At 37.9% G+C, this 14,732-nt stretch overlaps 1 long non-coding RNA gene across 1 annotated transcript in view; it reads left to right on the top strand.

The window, feature by feature from the left end:
* The window catches only part of LOC145553810 (uncharacterized), a 31,647-nt gene extending 17,400 nt beyond the window's left edge, over nucleotides 1-14,247 (top strand). The window contains exon 3 of the long non-coding RNA XR_014089858.1: nucleotides 12,776-14,247. This is a non-coding gene — a long non-coding RNA (uncharacterized LOC145553810). The remainder of the gene's footprint in view (nucleotides 1-12,775) is intronic.
* Nucleotides 14,248-14,732: the final 485 nt, after the last annotated feature.

Below are 14,732 nucleotides of genomic sequence, written 5' to 3'. Positions count from 1 at the left end.
GTGTTACATGATTTTAAAAGTAAAAAGCACAGAAACGGACTTCTTCAGAGGCAATAAACTTAATGGAAAAACAAATATTAATTATGTTTGATTTGTGCATTTACCAAATATTTCAGTTTTTACCTCATAAAACTTAATTAGATCAATTTATTCAAATTTTAAACCGGCTTAGTTGGTTGGTGGCTGAATCCCATCCAAGCCCTCTGAATGGGCTGCCTGACAATAACAGAACCATCACACAAAACATCTGAACTCCACTTACTAAAATGGGAAAAGGTTTCAATACAAGCTTGACTGAAACATATTATTCACAAGAGATTCGACTGGTTGTTCCTAAGGACACTAATAATTGAGGTCTCAAGAGCAATTCATTATTCACTGTGGAAATGAGTAAACCATGTATGTAATGAGGCAGATGAAGTAATATAAAGGTCTTTTAACTCCAGGCCTTCCTTATCTTTTCTCTCCCTCTCTTTCTCTGTCTCTTCTCCATCCTCGTCTCTCGATTGCCCAATCACGCTCTTTGTGAACCTCTTAACCCCCCAGAGAAAGGGGAAAAAGGCTGGAATATTAGGTTTCTGTTGCTAATGGGACACGTTTAAGAGGAGCCATCAGAAAATGACTTTTCATCATTTGTTTTCAGTGGCGCATCATGGACATCTTCAATTTCACTTTTTTTCCCCTGTTTTTTCATGTCTCCATTAATTTCCTGGCTCTGTTGCAGCGACAGTCATAGCCGGAGGCACAACTGTCAAAAGTTGTAGGGCAATCCGTCCTGCTCCTGAGATTAGCATATAACCAAAATGCCTGAAGGAAGTTTAATCAAATTTGTCTCAAAACCTCAAGTTGGTCTTGGAAATTAACTCATTTAAATATAGTGGTCAGAGGTAAAAAGTCATTTGAAAAGAAAGAAAAATGAACAGACTTTCACCTGTCTTGAAAGTGTTGAGAATAAATAATTCTGTGTTTTCCTTTTAGCTAGTTGCTAAGCTAAACCTAAAAGGAAATGACATATTAGGAAATGCAAATGAGAGCTATGTGTTGGAGGAAATGACACACTAGGGAACGCCCTCTTTAGGGCGTGGCTTAGATGAAGACTAACAAAGGAGATCACAAACTCTTCTTGCAACTTTGTCCTGCTAACTCCTAAAGGTGGCATGAGAAATGGACCAGCTGTATTTTGGTGTTAATAAATGGATTTCCTGAATTCAACTCACTGACTCTTCTTCAACCTCATACATCAAGAACTCATCATGGAGAACGGATAAATTCTCCACAAAAGACAAAAGGAAAATAACTTGCGAGCTACTATGATGCATCTTTATAGATTTCATTTGGTTTAGCTTTTTTGACGCATCAAAATGTTTGAGATCTTCAAGCAAATTTCAATATCAAAGTTAACTTGAATAACTACAGACTGTATTTTTAAATGATTATTTCATATATAAACATAAAGAGTAATATACATGAGCCTTGCCTCATACCTATAAATGCACTTATATAGCATTTTATGAAGTCTCGAGGACCTGAAAGTTTCACACTACAGTTAGTCATTCACCAATTCGCGCACACGCTGATGGGGATAAGATACTGGATAGTAGCTACAGCTACAATCTGAAAGAATTGAAGTTGCCATGCAGCAGCGGCACCACCAGCAGGGGAGGTGGGGGGAGTATCTAACCCTAGGACACAACGACAGAGCGCGGATCAAGCCGCTCCACATGTCGCCACTATCATCCCACAAGTTTAGTCGAGACAGTACCTGTGTCTTAATCCAGACGGTGCTTACAAAGCCAACTAATTGTTTTCCCCCAATTGTTCCTGATGGGTTGAAGATATAATCACTGAGCACAGTTAAACTGCAAACCATGAGATAACTTCATAATTATTGTTTACAGAAGGCAGCCGGAAAGATTTGAGACAAGAGGGCATGTGGCAGAAGTCCCCAGTGCCACAGCATATGGTCAGATGTTCAAATGAGCTATCCACAAAGCTTTCATATCCACTCCTTTCCCTCTGTAACTACATTATGGCAATAACAAGATAATGTTGTTATGTTTGAGAATGAATAAAGTCATTTTTACTCCGACCTCCTTTGTGTCCGCCAATAAAGAGGAGAGATCCGATCTCAGTCGTGCAGAGTGACGCTCATCATAAAAGAGAAAATTCGATGTGGAGCTTTTAGCAATCAAGGGAATCAAAATTCGGTGTAAAGAAAGGTGACAAGAATTATGTGAGGATTTTAGAAATATTTTAGGGATATTTTTCAAACCAGCAAGTAGAGCTAGAAAAGAATATACATCCGAGTCATATAACCACAGTTCCTTACAGAAGACTAAAAGCATATTACAGAAAATTACTTTAAATAATCATTTATCAAAGGAAGTACAGAAATCCCTGGGTTGGATATGAATTGAGCATGAATGGCATAAAATGACGAATTGGACACAGCTGCCTTCCCCCTCAGAAAAAATCTGATGTGAAACGATCAAAAACCACAAAAGTAAAAAAAAAAAAAAAAAGGCAAAGTGAGAAGAGGACCAGCAGCCACCTTTTAGGCAGACCGAGAACATTTGAGAAAGTTTGAATTTTCTTTAAAATAAAGTTAAGCTGCGTGCTGTAGTGCATATGCCTAGATCACATGTTTAAGGCATGTACATAACATGTGGAAGCATGTGGAAAAAGGATAATAGAATAAGAGAAGAGATGTATGCGTAATAAAAAGGGAAAGATCAGATTTCACGATGAGGAACATGATTAGTTAGATTTGAAATGTAAGTTAGAAGAAGCAAACATCATTTCTCCCAAATTTATGACTAATGTAAAATATCTTGGATGTGAATTACATTCAACACATCAGTTGTTAGGAAAATGCTAGGAAAAAGTTCATTTCTAGCTGAATTATTTTAACAAACATCTTATTTTGTAGTTTTTCTGTAAAAGCTGTGCATTTTCCCCCCATTAAAACTGAGTGAAGTGAACAAGTGATTATTTAAAAAACACTCCAAAATAATCTGCTGCTGATGAAAACAGGTTTAAAGTTACTTTAATATGTAAAATTCCAGTAAAACCCTGATAAGGCACCTTGGTGATGCGCTATCTCTCTGTTGGTATCTGCTTTATGTCATTATCCTACTCTCTGGTTGGCTGCCTTCAAAGCATCAATGTGACATATTTTGTGATTATTCATCACTGATTTAGAGACCTTTGGAAAATCCTTGGTTCATTTGAGCTTTTCTACAGAAAAGTTTTACATTTTTATCTCGCAGCCACAGGAACTTCTTCTCTCACTGAACTTGATAATCCCTCTTGACAAGCCTGCTGCCACTGTGGTAATACGAGTTACCACGGGCTGATGAATGTCGTTGGTGCTTGCTTGTCCTTCATCCTCAACCACTGAAATTCCTCTTCTTTACCTATTTTATCAATGGCAGCCAAATTACTGGGCCAAACGGCGTACTGCAATGACTTTTCTGATGCTTGGTGTTGCTGACATGACGTCAAGATCGAGACTCCTCTTTGATTTTCTTTATAGTTACTAACAGAAAAAATGTGCTTAGTCTTGTCTTTGCTCTAAATGTGGCTAAAGATGGAGGACATAAACAGTGGTTGATTTTTATTTCAATAATGTACTCATCAAAACATTTGAAATGAGGTTATATTTGCATTTACTTTAACTTAGCCACCTGACACAAAACCCTTTATGGTTTCAGTGCCAAAGGTTTTGGCCACAATATGCTCTTAAAATATTACGATTTTGGTCATAATGTGCTTTTAAAATGAGTGTTGGTGTGTATATTGGCAAAATGTTATTGAAGTTCATTTATAAAGGAAAGTGGCCCACAACTTTTGGGAGTAGTGTGCAACTTCTTGTATGATATATTAAGTCATTCATGTCTAAAGTGGGGAAATATGACACATTTCTCAGTTTTCATCTGACTTGTAGATTAATTAATTACACATCTATCAACAAAACCGTCTGAATTGTCTCAACTCAAAAATTGCTGTTGTCACTGTACTGTAGATTTATCTAATACATTTTGAAAAGGAAAAAAAGAGTAGTAGGCATTGTCCTCCACAGCAATAAAAGAAGCCAATTACAGATATTTGCGTTTATAATTTCAGAAATTGAAAAATTCTCCAGTTTTCACAATGTGCCTTCTTTCTGTTTTTGGAACTGAAGAAACTGCTAATTGGCTAAATTAGGATTTATTGTGCTATGGTGGTTGCTACTGTCTTACAAGACGGTTGTTAGTTCAAACATTATTTTATTTGAAATTTGCCTGTGTTCCTCCTTAAATGTGTACCTTTTTATACCAGCTACTCAGACTCCCACAAATTGGGAAGAAAATACACATTAAGTAATTTGGGCATTCTTAAACTACCTTTGTGGGTGTTTTAGTACCACCAGCTGGTGTTTATCAAGTTGGAAACAAAGTCCACAAATCCCATTTGCAGCAGCACTCATAAATGCTGTCAAATGGTTAGGAACACCAGGCAGACTGGCTACATTAAAAGATCTGTTTACAGGAGGCCAAGACAAAAACGGAGAATCTGCAGAGGATGTGTCTTCACATACATAAATAATTGCTTTCAACAATGTAATCAGCATCACATCAATTTTCTCCCTTGACATTTTGTGCAAAACGCAACTACTTCAGATTTTTCTAAGCAATTAGTGTGTAGGGACTTTTCAAATAGGGATTCTATAATGTCGTGTTTCAGAATAAAAATGGACAAATCAAAGTTTGTGGGCAAAAACTCTGAATTTGATTTTGGCTGCTCTCAAGAAAGACACGTAAAACATAAATGTATTAAAAAAGCGAAAGTTACAAGAAAGTAGCTACTCGCCTGAAACTGTTGATATCCAGTCAGATCAATAATAAGCAAAGATTAAAATAACTAGCACCATGACTGACGAGCCTGAATGAGGGCCCAGGGTGATGTCTTGATCATGCATGTTGAGGACGATGGAGGTGCACACAAAAATCTCCAGACTTCCCTGATTAACAACTTCATCAGAGAGTGACATGCTGGACTCGGGACGCCTTCCTAATAACTGATTTTAAGACTCTTTTGTTTTCTGCCAGGATTACCAGAAATAATGAAGGATACTAAGGAAAATGGAAATACAAATGGGAGTGGGAATCACCTAATGACTACCCTGTCAATGACTTGGGACTTGCGTTGTGCTATTCAAACTTTATCACCAGTTTTGGCCAGCATCGAGGTATGAAACAGGTTTATACAAGCAGGTGCTTGCCAACCATCGGTATATACTGCAAGATGATTTATACAAGGTGCCCTGTATCCTTAAATATAATTTAACTCCCCCACCCTGCAAAAGAATGATTACATACTTCCACTAATATGTAAAAGTTTCTGTGTGAAAGCTGAATTGAACATGAGCAGCCTTCAATCTACACATGTATTATTTATGAGACTGGAGGGCTTTGGAGCTCATTACAGTCTAATGGAGACTTGGCCAGGTCCCCATAAACCCCCCTCAAGTTGGGGAAACGTGTCCCTCACCATATTGGCCTGGATGTCACAACTCCATCTGGAGCCATTTTTATGGCAGCCATTTTGTATCCCACCTGGCAAAATTTCACCAATTTTACTTGGGTGGTGGGGAGAATTCATGAGACGTGGGCTCGTGCCGAAGAATTGTGTTCAGGAGCTTCACAAGTGGAATCAAAAGGAGGTTTTTGTCTCTATAATCTCTGTCATCCATCTTTTAAACTATTCTCACTCTTTCCCTGAGAAGCAGCATAGGTCTTAAACAAAATATCTTCCTCTTCTTTATTGTTCCATTACTTTCTCCCTCCCCCCCATCCAACCAGAAATATATCAGTCCTCTCCAGTACTTTACTTTCTTTCTCCCTCCCTCCTTCTGCATATGCTGTGAATCAGAATAGCATTCCACTGGGAGCAGCTCTGAATATTATCTTAAATTTTTCATTCCTCATCTCGGCTGCTAGTTTTACTCTCAATTTGTTGCCCAGAGCCAAACAGCAACATGGGATTCAGAAAACGTGCAGACACCACAGAAAATGCGATTAAGGAGTATCCATCTCTCTTTCCAGCCATTTTTTAAATTTTTTTTTTCTTTTCTCCTCACGATTCCAGAACAACTTGGGAATCATGAAACGTGCTCACACCTCAGACCAGAGAACTCCTTTCTTCCCATCTCGTATCCCGTTTCTCCCTCCCCGTTTCTTCGCCTTCGTTTCGTCGCTTTTTATTTCATTTTCTTCTCACCAAACTGGCGTTGTGTTATCACTCCTTCTCTCCCCAGCTCAATGTCTCTCTTTTCTCCGCCTTTCTCCCTGTCTTTATTTCACTCCCTTATGCTCAGAGGTAATTCTCTCCCTCCTCTCTGGAGCTTTATTCATCATCATCATCCTTTTTTTTTCTCTCCCGCACGCACACACACGCACACACACACACACACACACATATAGTGCACTCTTTCTATTGACATGCACAAACCCAGTCTGCATATCGGTGTCACTCCTCTGACCAATAGAGAGGATGATGATAGCGTTGGGTGGCTGGTAAGAAAATAAAAGAATGGAGATAATGATGAAAGGGAGGAAGGCAGGATATACACAGAGGGGATATTTGAGGTTTCATACAAAAACCTCAGGTTAGAATTGCAAGTAAAGTTTAGTCTGTCAAAGTTTCTGCAACTGTTAAAGCTGATTTTAGGAGACATGGACTGGCCAGGCATTCTCAATGGAAGCATTATGTACTTGAGATCATCACTTAGCGGATAGAAAAACTCTAAACACAGATGTTAAATGGTCTGTTATTCAGCGATACACAAAAATGACACCAACGTCTATCCTTTCAGAGTTTTACTGTAATTAAAACTCCATAAATTGTTTAAGAGGAGAAAAGAAAAGACTGAAAACTTAAGTAAGTGTTCACCCTCCTTAGCTAATACGTTTTTGATGCACATTTTAGTTTTAATAAAGGGCTCCGGTTTAGTAGTGCTCTAAATCAGAGCACTACTTGATTTAGAAATATTCAACTATTATTATTTTTTTATTTTTGGGGAAAATTGATTCAGTCTGGGATCTGGTGGAAATTTAATCTTCTTATAGAGATCACACAGCGAACACTATACGTTCCCAGCATAAAACATGGTGGTGACAGCTTCTTCCTGTGGAGGTGACTTATCTATAGGGAGAGTAAATTTGTTCATAGTTGATGAGACAAAATAACTAAATATAGAGCAATCCTTCAGGGTGACCTTCTAGTGGAGGTTCATCTTCCAACAGGACAGTTTAAACTAATAGCCAAAGCCACAATGAATAATTTCGATCAGTTTGTTTGTGTGTTAGAAAGCCACTTGCAAATATAAAGGTGGGAAAATGGATGTTCAGATATTCTACATCCTCTCTGATGGAACTAAAGTCTTTCTGTAAAAGAAGAAATTGTAAAATTGTCAGTTTCTAGACGGTCAAAACTTTAGACATACCATGTAAGATTTGCAGATGTATTTCCAGGGAGGAAATAAACCCAACTACTTAATTTTGGGTTTCCCCCCACTCAACAACTCTGCACTGCTTCGTTTTGGTCTGTCACATAAAACATAGAGACAACTGGTACAATCTCTTCTTAAACAAGATGCATTTTATTTATTTATTAAAAATTAGAGAAAATTCAGCAGTAAAGTTGCAAAAAAAATAACACATTTCCAGCACCGCACTGTAAGTGTGCCATTCCGTTACTTTATTTTTAATTTGAATTATTTATTTTGATAGACATTTAAAGATATCCGCCTAGTAATTATATTTTTGCACCGTTAAAAAGCATTTCAAAAAGGATATCTACAACTACAAAAGGTTGAGAGAGAAATAAGTCTGACATGGCAAACAAAAAGGCTGCAAGAAACAAAAGAGTGGATGGAGTTTGATGGGGAGGGTTTGGCTGATGGAGATGACATGAACAACAAACCCCCTCTAAATTAGTAAAATATGGTTCAGTCAGAGAGAAAAAAAAACACTAAAGCAGAGAGCAAGCCACTTAAAAGAGATCTGAGAAATTACTTTGTTTCTTGTTCTTCAAGTCAAACACCAAAGCACTAATTTTGAAGATTTAGCACTCATGGTAAGGCCATCTCATTAGCATTACAACGAAAGAGGCTATTAAGGTGTCAAAATGTTATCAGCCGACGTCTTGAGCATTTTGATAAAAATGAAAATGAGGGGAAAAACTGACTATTTTGTCGATGAATGTCTTAAGAACGAATTTTTATCACCGCCCCCCATTTATACATATTTGTTTTTAAGTTGCAAATGTTTGCAGCATGTGTAAATTGGGAACAAAGGCTGCGATTAATTAAAATGATCAGGGAAGAAAGGCAGGAAAATATGCGTCTCAGCAGGAAAGTTCCAGTGACGAGTAAAATTAGTTATTCGGCTCTAAAATTGTTCGGCTTTAACATTCACAAACATTAACAAATAAAGAGTTCTTTGATTCAGATGTTTGGGGAAAAAAAAAGAGTAAGGGCAGGAAATCCAAATGACACACACATGCTAGTTAAACCAGGCTGTTTGCTTGTTCTGCATGAATCATGTGCGTTCTTTGATATATGTTTTCCTCTTCTCTCCTGATTCCTGTGATCAATCAATCCATTTGTCTTGTTAATAAACTTTTCCGACGGAGCTATAAAAAAAATTTTTTATTCATATATGCATGAGCACTAAGATAAACAAGAGTAATGCACATAATTACCAAATGAAAAGTGTGTTTCACACGGCTTTCTAATGTGATAAAAAAAAAAGAAAGACGAGGCCAAGACTGATTCACATCAACAAGGAAGAAGAAGGATGAGAATGGAGTGCGTACACTGAGCGCATTGAAGACGGATGATAAATGAACATCATGTGTCGTCATAGACAGCTTACCCATATGACATTAGCTAAGATGATGGATGAGGGAGGTTTGCAGACAAAAAGCCCGTCTCTGTGCGTCTCCATATGTTTGCGATAAACTGACAACTTTCTGTGTTTGAGAACTTCTCAATATGTTTGCTTTCTGTTTGTGTTTAATTGACAGAATTAGGTTTGGCACCCCGTTTCCAGCTCATGTTGTTTGTTAACAGAAACAAGTGGATGGATAAATGATTGCTGTGAACCGGTACAACACGAATAAACTGAACTGAGTAACTTGTGGAGATCAGGTTAATTAAATTGGATTGCGAGAGCTGACGGTTTATAGGATTGAAAGTACTACTTGAAAATTACAATCTTTAAGCAGGTGTGAAGCATGTTTTCCATTAAAATGTTTTTAAGGGTTATGTTCTAACCTTAAATGTCTTGTTTTCATTAGACGTCAGCATAAAATCATTGCAAATAACATAAATAAAGGGAAATAATCAATGGAAGGTGTTTTCCTTCATAGATTGAGTTACTGGAATGATAGTTGAATTCATTGAATGGATCTGTATTTCTCTGACTTGCAAAACTATTTAGGATTTTATGTGACAGATCCACAAAAAATAGTGAATGACTTAAAAATACAAGACAGGCATAATTGAAAAGTGGTGAATGTATTTATCTTTAGCTCTATACATTTGTATTTACAGGTGCAAGTCTTTTGGGCGTTGTCTCTCCCACCTTTATACATCTAGAGATTAAAAATTGGGCCAAATTATTCTTTTCACAGTAGTCAATCAAAGTGGACGGAGTCTATCGGTGGACAGTGATTTTGATGCCATCAGATTCTCAGTTGGATTTAGCTCCAGACTTTGACTGGGCCTTTTATAGAACTGGATCTGAACCAAGGGTTGTTGCTTCACCTCCACCCTCTACAGCTCTCTCAGATAAGAAGGTGATGATGGATTGGATGCATGGATGGATGAGTAGATTGGATGTTAGCAATGAAGTTACCTACTTGCATAATAGTGACTGAGGGAGCTCCATGGAGAAAGACCCTCGGCTGGGATTAGTACCTTCTCACTGTAAGTCGATAGTTGTACAAACTATGCCACTGTGCAGTCCGCTGCTTATTCCCCTGATGAAAATAAAAGAAAATGCACTTTTCCATGAAATACAATTTGCTGTTTCGCCAACGGTTCTTCTGGGGAAAATATGGCTTCACCCGTCTAAACTGGCACTGCTTGTGTCAATAAATATGGTTCAAATTGCCAAGAAAAACACATGTCAAGTCTCACTTAGAGAACATTTTTGAAAACCTAATTAAGCTGCTCATAAGCACGGCTTACAGTAAAGTGTTTAAGAAAAAAAGAAGCAAAAACAGAATGGATGGCAAGACTCGATCCCACAGAAATGGCTTTGATAGCAACGTGCAAAAGTAGACACTGGTGGCGTGTAGACAGTTGGCACCATGAGACAGACACAGAAAAACAGCGACACATCCACACACACACACACACACAGAGAGAGAGAGAGACATTGTGGTTTTTCTTCTCATGGATATATAATCAGTTTAAGGAGGAAGTTTTTCCCCTCAGTTCTGCTTTGATGCACAATCAGATTTCGACCCGCACTGTAATTCCCTGTCTCTCTTTCCCTCTGCCTCGCTCTCTGTCTGTCCCCTCTAATAGTCTCCCTCAATGGTGTTTGATGTGGTGGCACCCTGGCATTGTTCTTGCTATTGTGCCAGAATGGGAAGAGGGAAAAAAAAGAAAAGAAGGAGGGACAGGGGACGGGACAGAGATAGATGAAGGGATGGTATTGCTGCATTGATGTGGCATGGAGGCCCCAGTAAAAGTTGAAAAAAATCTGGATATAATTGACAGCTGTGCTGGTAAGATCTGGGATTCCCATCAGAGTGTGGAGGAATGTTCTGCAATGTTCCGGATTGACCTCTAAGTACTCACTGGAAGGGCCAGCAGGCAGCGGTACTCGTGTATCATCATCCCAAATACCAAATGGCAATGTTTTCAATTACTCCGCCTGCCCTTGTTTATCTGCCTTTATACCGTCCTTATCTTTCCTTTTGTGTGCATGTGTGTGTCTCTGTGTGCGATAAGTGTCTCTCTCTCTTCCCTTGAGAATGTGTTTTCATTTCTGTGTCTTGCACCAGTTTGCCGGTGACAATTTTACCCCAAAGTTCGGGCTAATGTTGATTTATAGATGTTATCCAACATAAAACATCATTAGGGAGGCATCTGAATTTTCTCAAATTTATTATGCTTGACAGCGAGCGCTTTTGAAGGATGGGGAAAAAACAAAACAAAAACACAGATCTTGTGTAAAAAGATGAACATTGCTGTCTGTTGTCATTGTTATTGACCCAGTTTTCTTTACAACATCACTTCATTTCATGGAGTTTTGTTGGCATTCATTATTCATAGCTAAAGTCCAACTACAACACATCGATCCAGTTGAGGTTCAGACTTTGACTGGGCCATTGTAACACCGTAATTCACTGATCTTGCTGTAGCTTTGCTGATGTGTTGGGGGTCGTTTTCTTCATGATGCTTTAATTTACTTTGTACTTAAAATAGCAGTTTCAAATGACAAAAAATATTTTCATTTTTGAATGAAATGCAAAATTTTGATAAGAATGTAACATTTTTATATGTTGTAAATTGTCAAAATGCAATTTAGAACAAGCTATGCATGTTCAGATTTATACTTTACATAATTTGGTGACATTGAGTTCTTGCATCAAACCTTTAAAGTCAAGGTCAGCAAATTATGTAAAAGTTTGGTTGACTTTATTATTGGTGAAATGAGAAATACCCTTAAAGAATTACTGATAAAATAAAAAAATATATTATTTTGCTTTACAATTTAAATTCACAACATTCTTTAAGTTTATCTTAAACTTAGAGGTTTGTTGAAGTCATTATCAAATCTATGCATTTCACCACCTTCTTATTTTATCTGGAGCCTTCTGATATTTGCAAAAGTGACCTTTGTGTAGTTTGTTGTGCGCTCTTCTTCTCCCTGAGAAAGTGCTGAAAAAGTTAAAAATGTCACCTGTACTTGTGAGGCGCAGCTCCGTGAAATCTCTGCAGTATGCCTGCAAATTCAAAAGAGGAGCCAAAGCATGTGTGAAAAACACAAAGGCAGATCATGAGAGTGTTTCAGAGAAAGGGAAAGAGAAAGAAAGATAGAAGCACGGGCAATGAAACGGTGAGAAAATGAATGAACCAGAAACGAAGGAAAGAGCGAGATGGAGGTGAGAGGAGAGGGACTGAGAGATGATTGATGGAGCCAAAATGCCGATTTCTTGCTTCATCTGATCTGCATTACTCTGCAATCAGCGGCCACACACATGCGGTGACACGCACGTATACGCACACGCTAGCACACGCGCATATCTACGGTGTGCAATCAACACACAGACACACTATCAACATCCTTCTCACATACCTAATCTGCAATCAACACACAGGTTCCTGATCAGCAGCTGTCATCACCAAAGTGCACGCATGTAGACTTCAAACACACAAACATGCACAGAGAACCACACTCGTATATCCACATATACGTCGAGTCTAAGCAGAATGAAATCTGTGCTTGTCGGCTTTGGAGCAGATAGTTTCGGTCATCAGAGAGTTCTGGGCAGATGAACTTAAAAAAGCTAAAAACAACAAAAAAAAAGTAGCAGAATGCAGTCCTGTCTGCATAGTGTGAATGTGTAACCCCGTAGCACCTCCCCGGCATCTTGAACACGTTCTGCGGGGGTTTGTGTTTTTGGACACAGACAACCTTGCCTGCTTTTGTTTCATATTTACTTTAATGATCCCCAGAGGACGTATTTATCTTACTCCTTACCTCCTCAACAGGAAGGTCAAACCTCAGGGTGAGCCGCACAACTGCAACACAAATGCTCCCCTGGAGCTGTGGACTGGAAGACTCCGTTGGAATTGGGAACCGACGGCATCTGCTGGAGTTGATTTAAGAGGAGCTTTGTTGGGGGGGAACCAGGGGAGGCTTAACACTGATGAAGGTGAGAGCAAGTTATCAAGAAATAAAAACCCAAGCACACAAATCTGCTTTTACCCCTGGTGGTAATATCTTAAAATGTCAACGGGCAAATTCCCTTTTCATTGGACAGAATATTTTTCTAAGTTCATCAGAGTTTCTGTGAGCGTCTAATCTGTAATCTATATTTTTTATTTTTTTTTTCCCTGTGGAGTATTAACGTAACTTGACAAAGTGGTCAATTATTCTTGGAGACATTTGTAAAAGGGAGAGATAAGAGAATATGTAATTCAGGTAAGGTACACATGTGTATCCATCTTCATACGTCGCGAAATGGCTTCAACAAAATAAATTATCAAAGAAAAGAACACTTTAAACAACTGGAACTGTGACAAACAAGGCTGGATGTGGACCCAAACTCTCACATTTGGACAACTGCAGCAAAAAGTGGCAACTTGGGGTTTCTAAATTCCCAGAGAAACCATTAGAAGCTCTCACATCAAAGACCAACATTTTTCGTGCCTCTGGCATATTTAGGTTTGTGTTCATTAGAAAATGAGATGGGAATCTCCCAAAAAAAAATATACAACACTGTTTGCAAAATCAATTTTGAACAACTTGAAAGGTTATTCGTATTTTATTAAAAAAAGTAAATGTTGGACATTGTTTAAACCCTTCTAAATAATCAGTACCAAATTGCATGTTTCGACTAGTATTTTGAAGATTTATTTGGTTAGGATACAAGATCTTCTTGCCATCACCCCGATGTTTTGCACTTTCAACAAATTCAGACATCTGGCTGAGCAACTCCAAAGCTTTAATATGACTTCCAATCAGAAGAAACATGGCAGCAAAATTTCAGAAACGCAAAAAATTTGGGCTTCTATGTAATTGCCAAGTTGTTTGGGAGGAATGCAAAAAAAATAAAATACCCCAAAAAGAAAACCTTTCCTGTCATTACAAACATAATCATAACATTTTTCCTCAAATAAAAAAAAAAAATCCAATAATGATTAATCACGTCATTCTCAGTGTTTAGTGAAGTGAAGTTTGCTTTTCTTCCAAAGGTCCCAGAAACTTTCTTGAAGCACACGTATTCATGAACATCGTGGCTGAAATATGAAAATGGATTATCACCGAGTCTTTTAGGAGGAAAACGGTTCAAAGCATAGAGCTGAATCAATACAGCAATTGTTCACCAGACACAAAATCAACCAATTCTTCAGACATAAATCCAATAGAAACCTCTTTAGAAGAGAAAATAAGTCAGAACAAAAGCAGTGTACATGTGATCCTATTGCAAAAATGGGAATGTAGTATTAACAGAAAAGACACCAAGAAATGCTGTACCTATAATTTAAGACAAGTTTTTGCTTCCTTAGTGCTAAGGTATTGTAAAATTTTAACAAGGTCTTGCTACTGCAATAAAAACTTCTGACTTCATCTCAAAAATGTTTACACATTTTTCTCCAGAGATGTAAATAATTTGTTTGTGTATGTATATATAACTATTCGTACACAAAAGGCTGCAAATTTAAGGGAGAAACCAATGTTGCATCTGCACATGACAGACAACTTAACAAAGATCTAATATGACTAGATCTTCAGACGGTTTTTTCCCTACAGTTTGTCACAGAGATGAAAAATACTGAGGACTTACAGCTTGACAGACGGATACAAAAAATTATTAAGAGCAATTAGCTGAAGATTTCTCTTTGGTCTTAGCTAAGCAGTTTCCTGCTTCTTTAAAACGGCAAAATCTCAGAGGGAATATTTGAAAGACCTTCATGGGTATTTTGCTGCACTAACAATAAACAC

The sequence above is a fragment of the Poecilia reticulata genome, chromosome 11 (assembly GCF_904066995.2).
Source record: "Poecilia reticulata chromosome 11, P_reticulata-male-v2, whole genome shotgun sequence".
NCBI lineage: Eukaryota > Metazoa > Chordata > Actinopteri > Cyprinodontiformes > Poeciliidae > Poecilia > Poecilia reticulata.
This window is presented reverse-complemented; position numbering and strand designations above follow the sequence as displayed.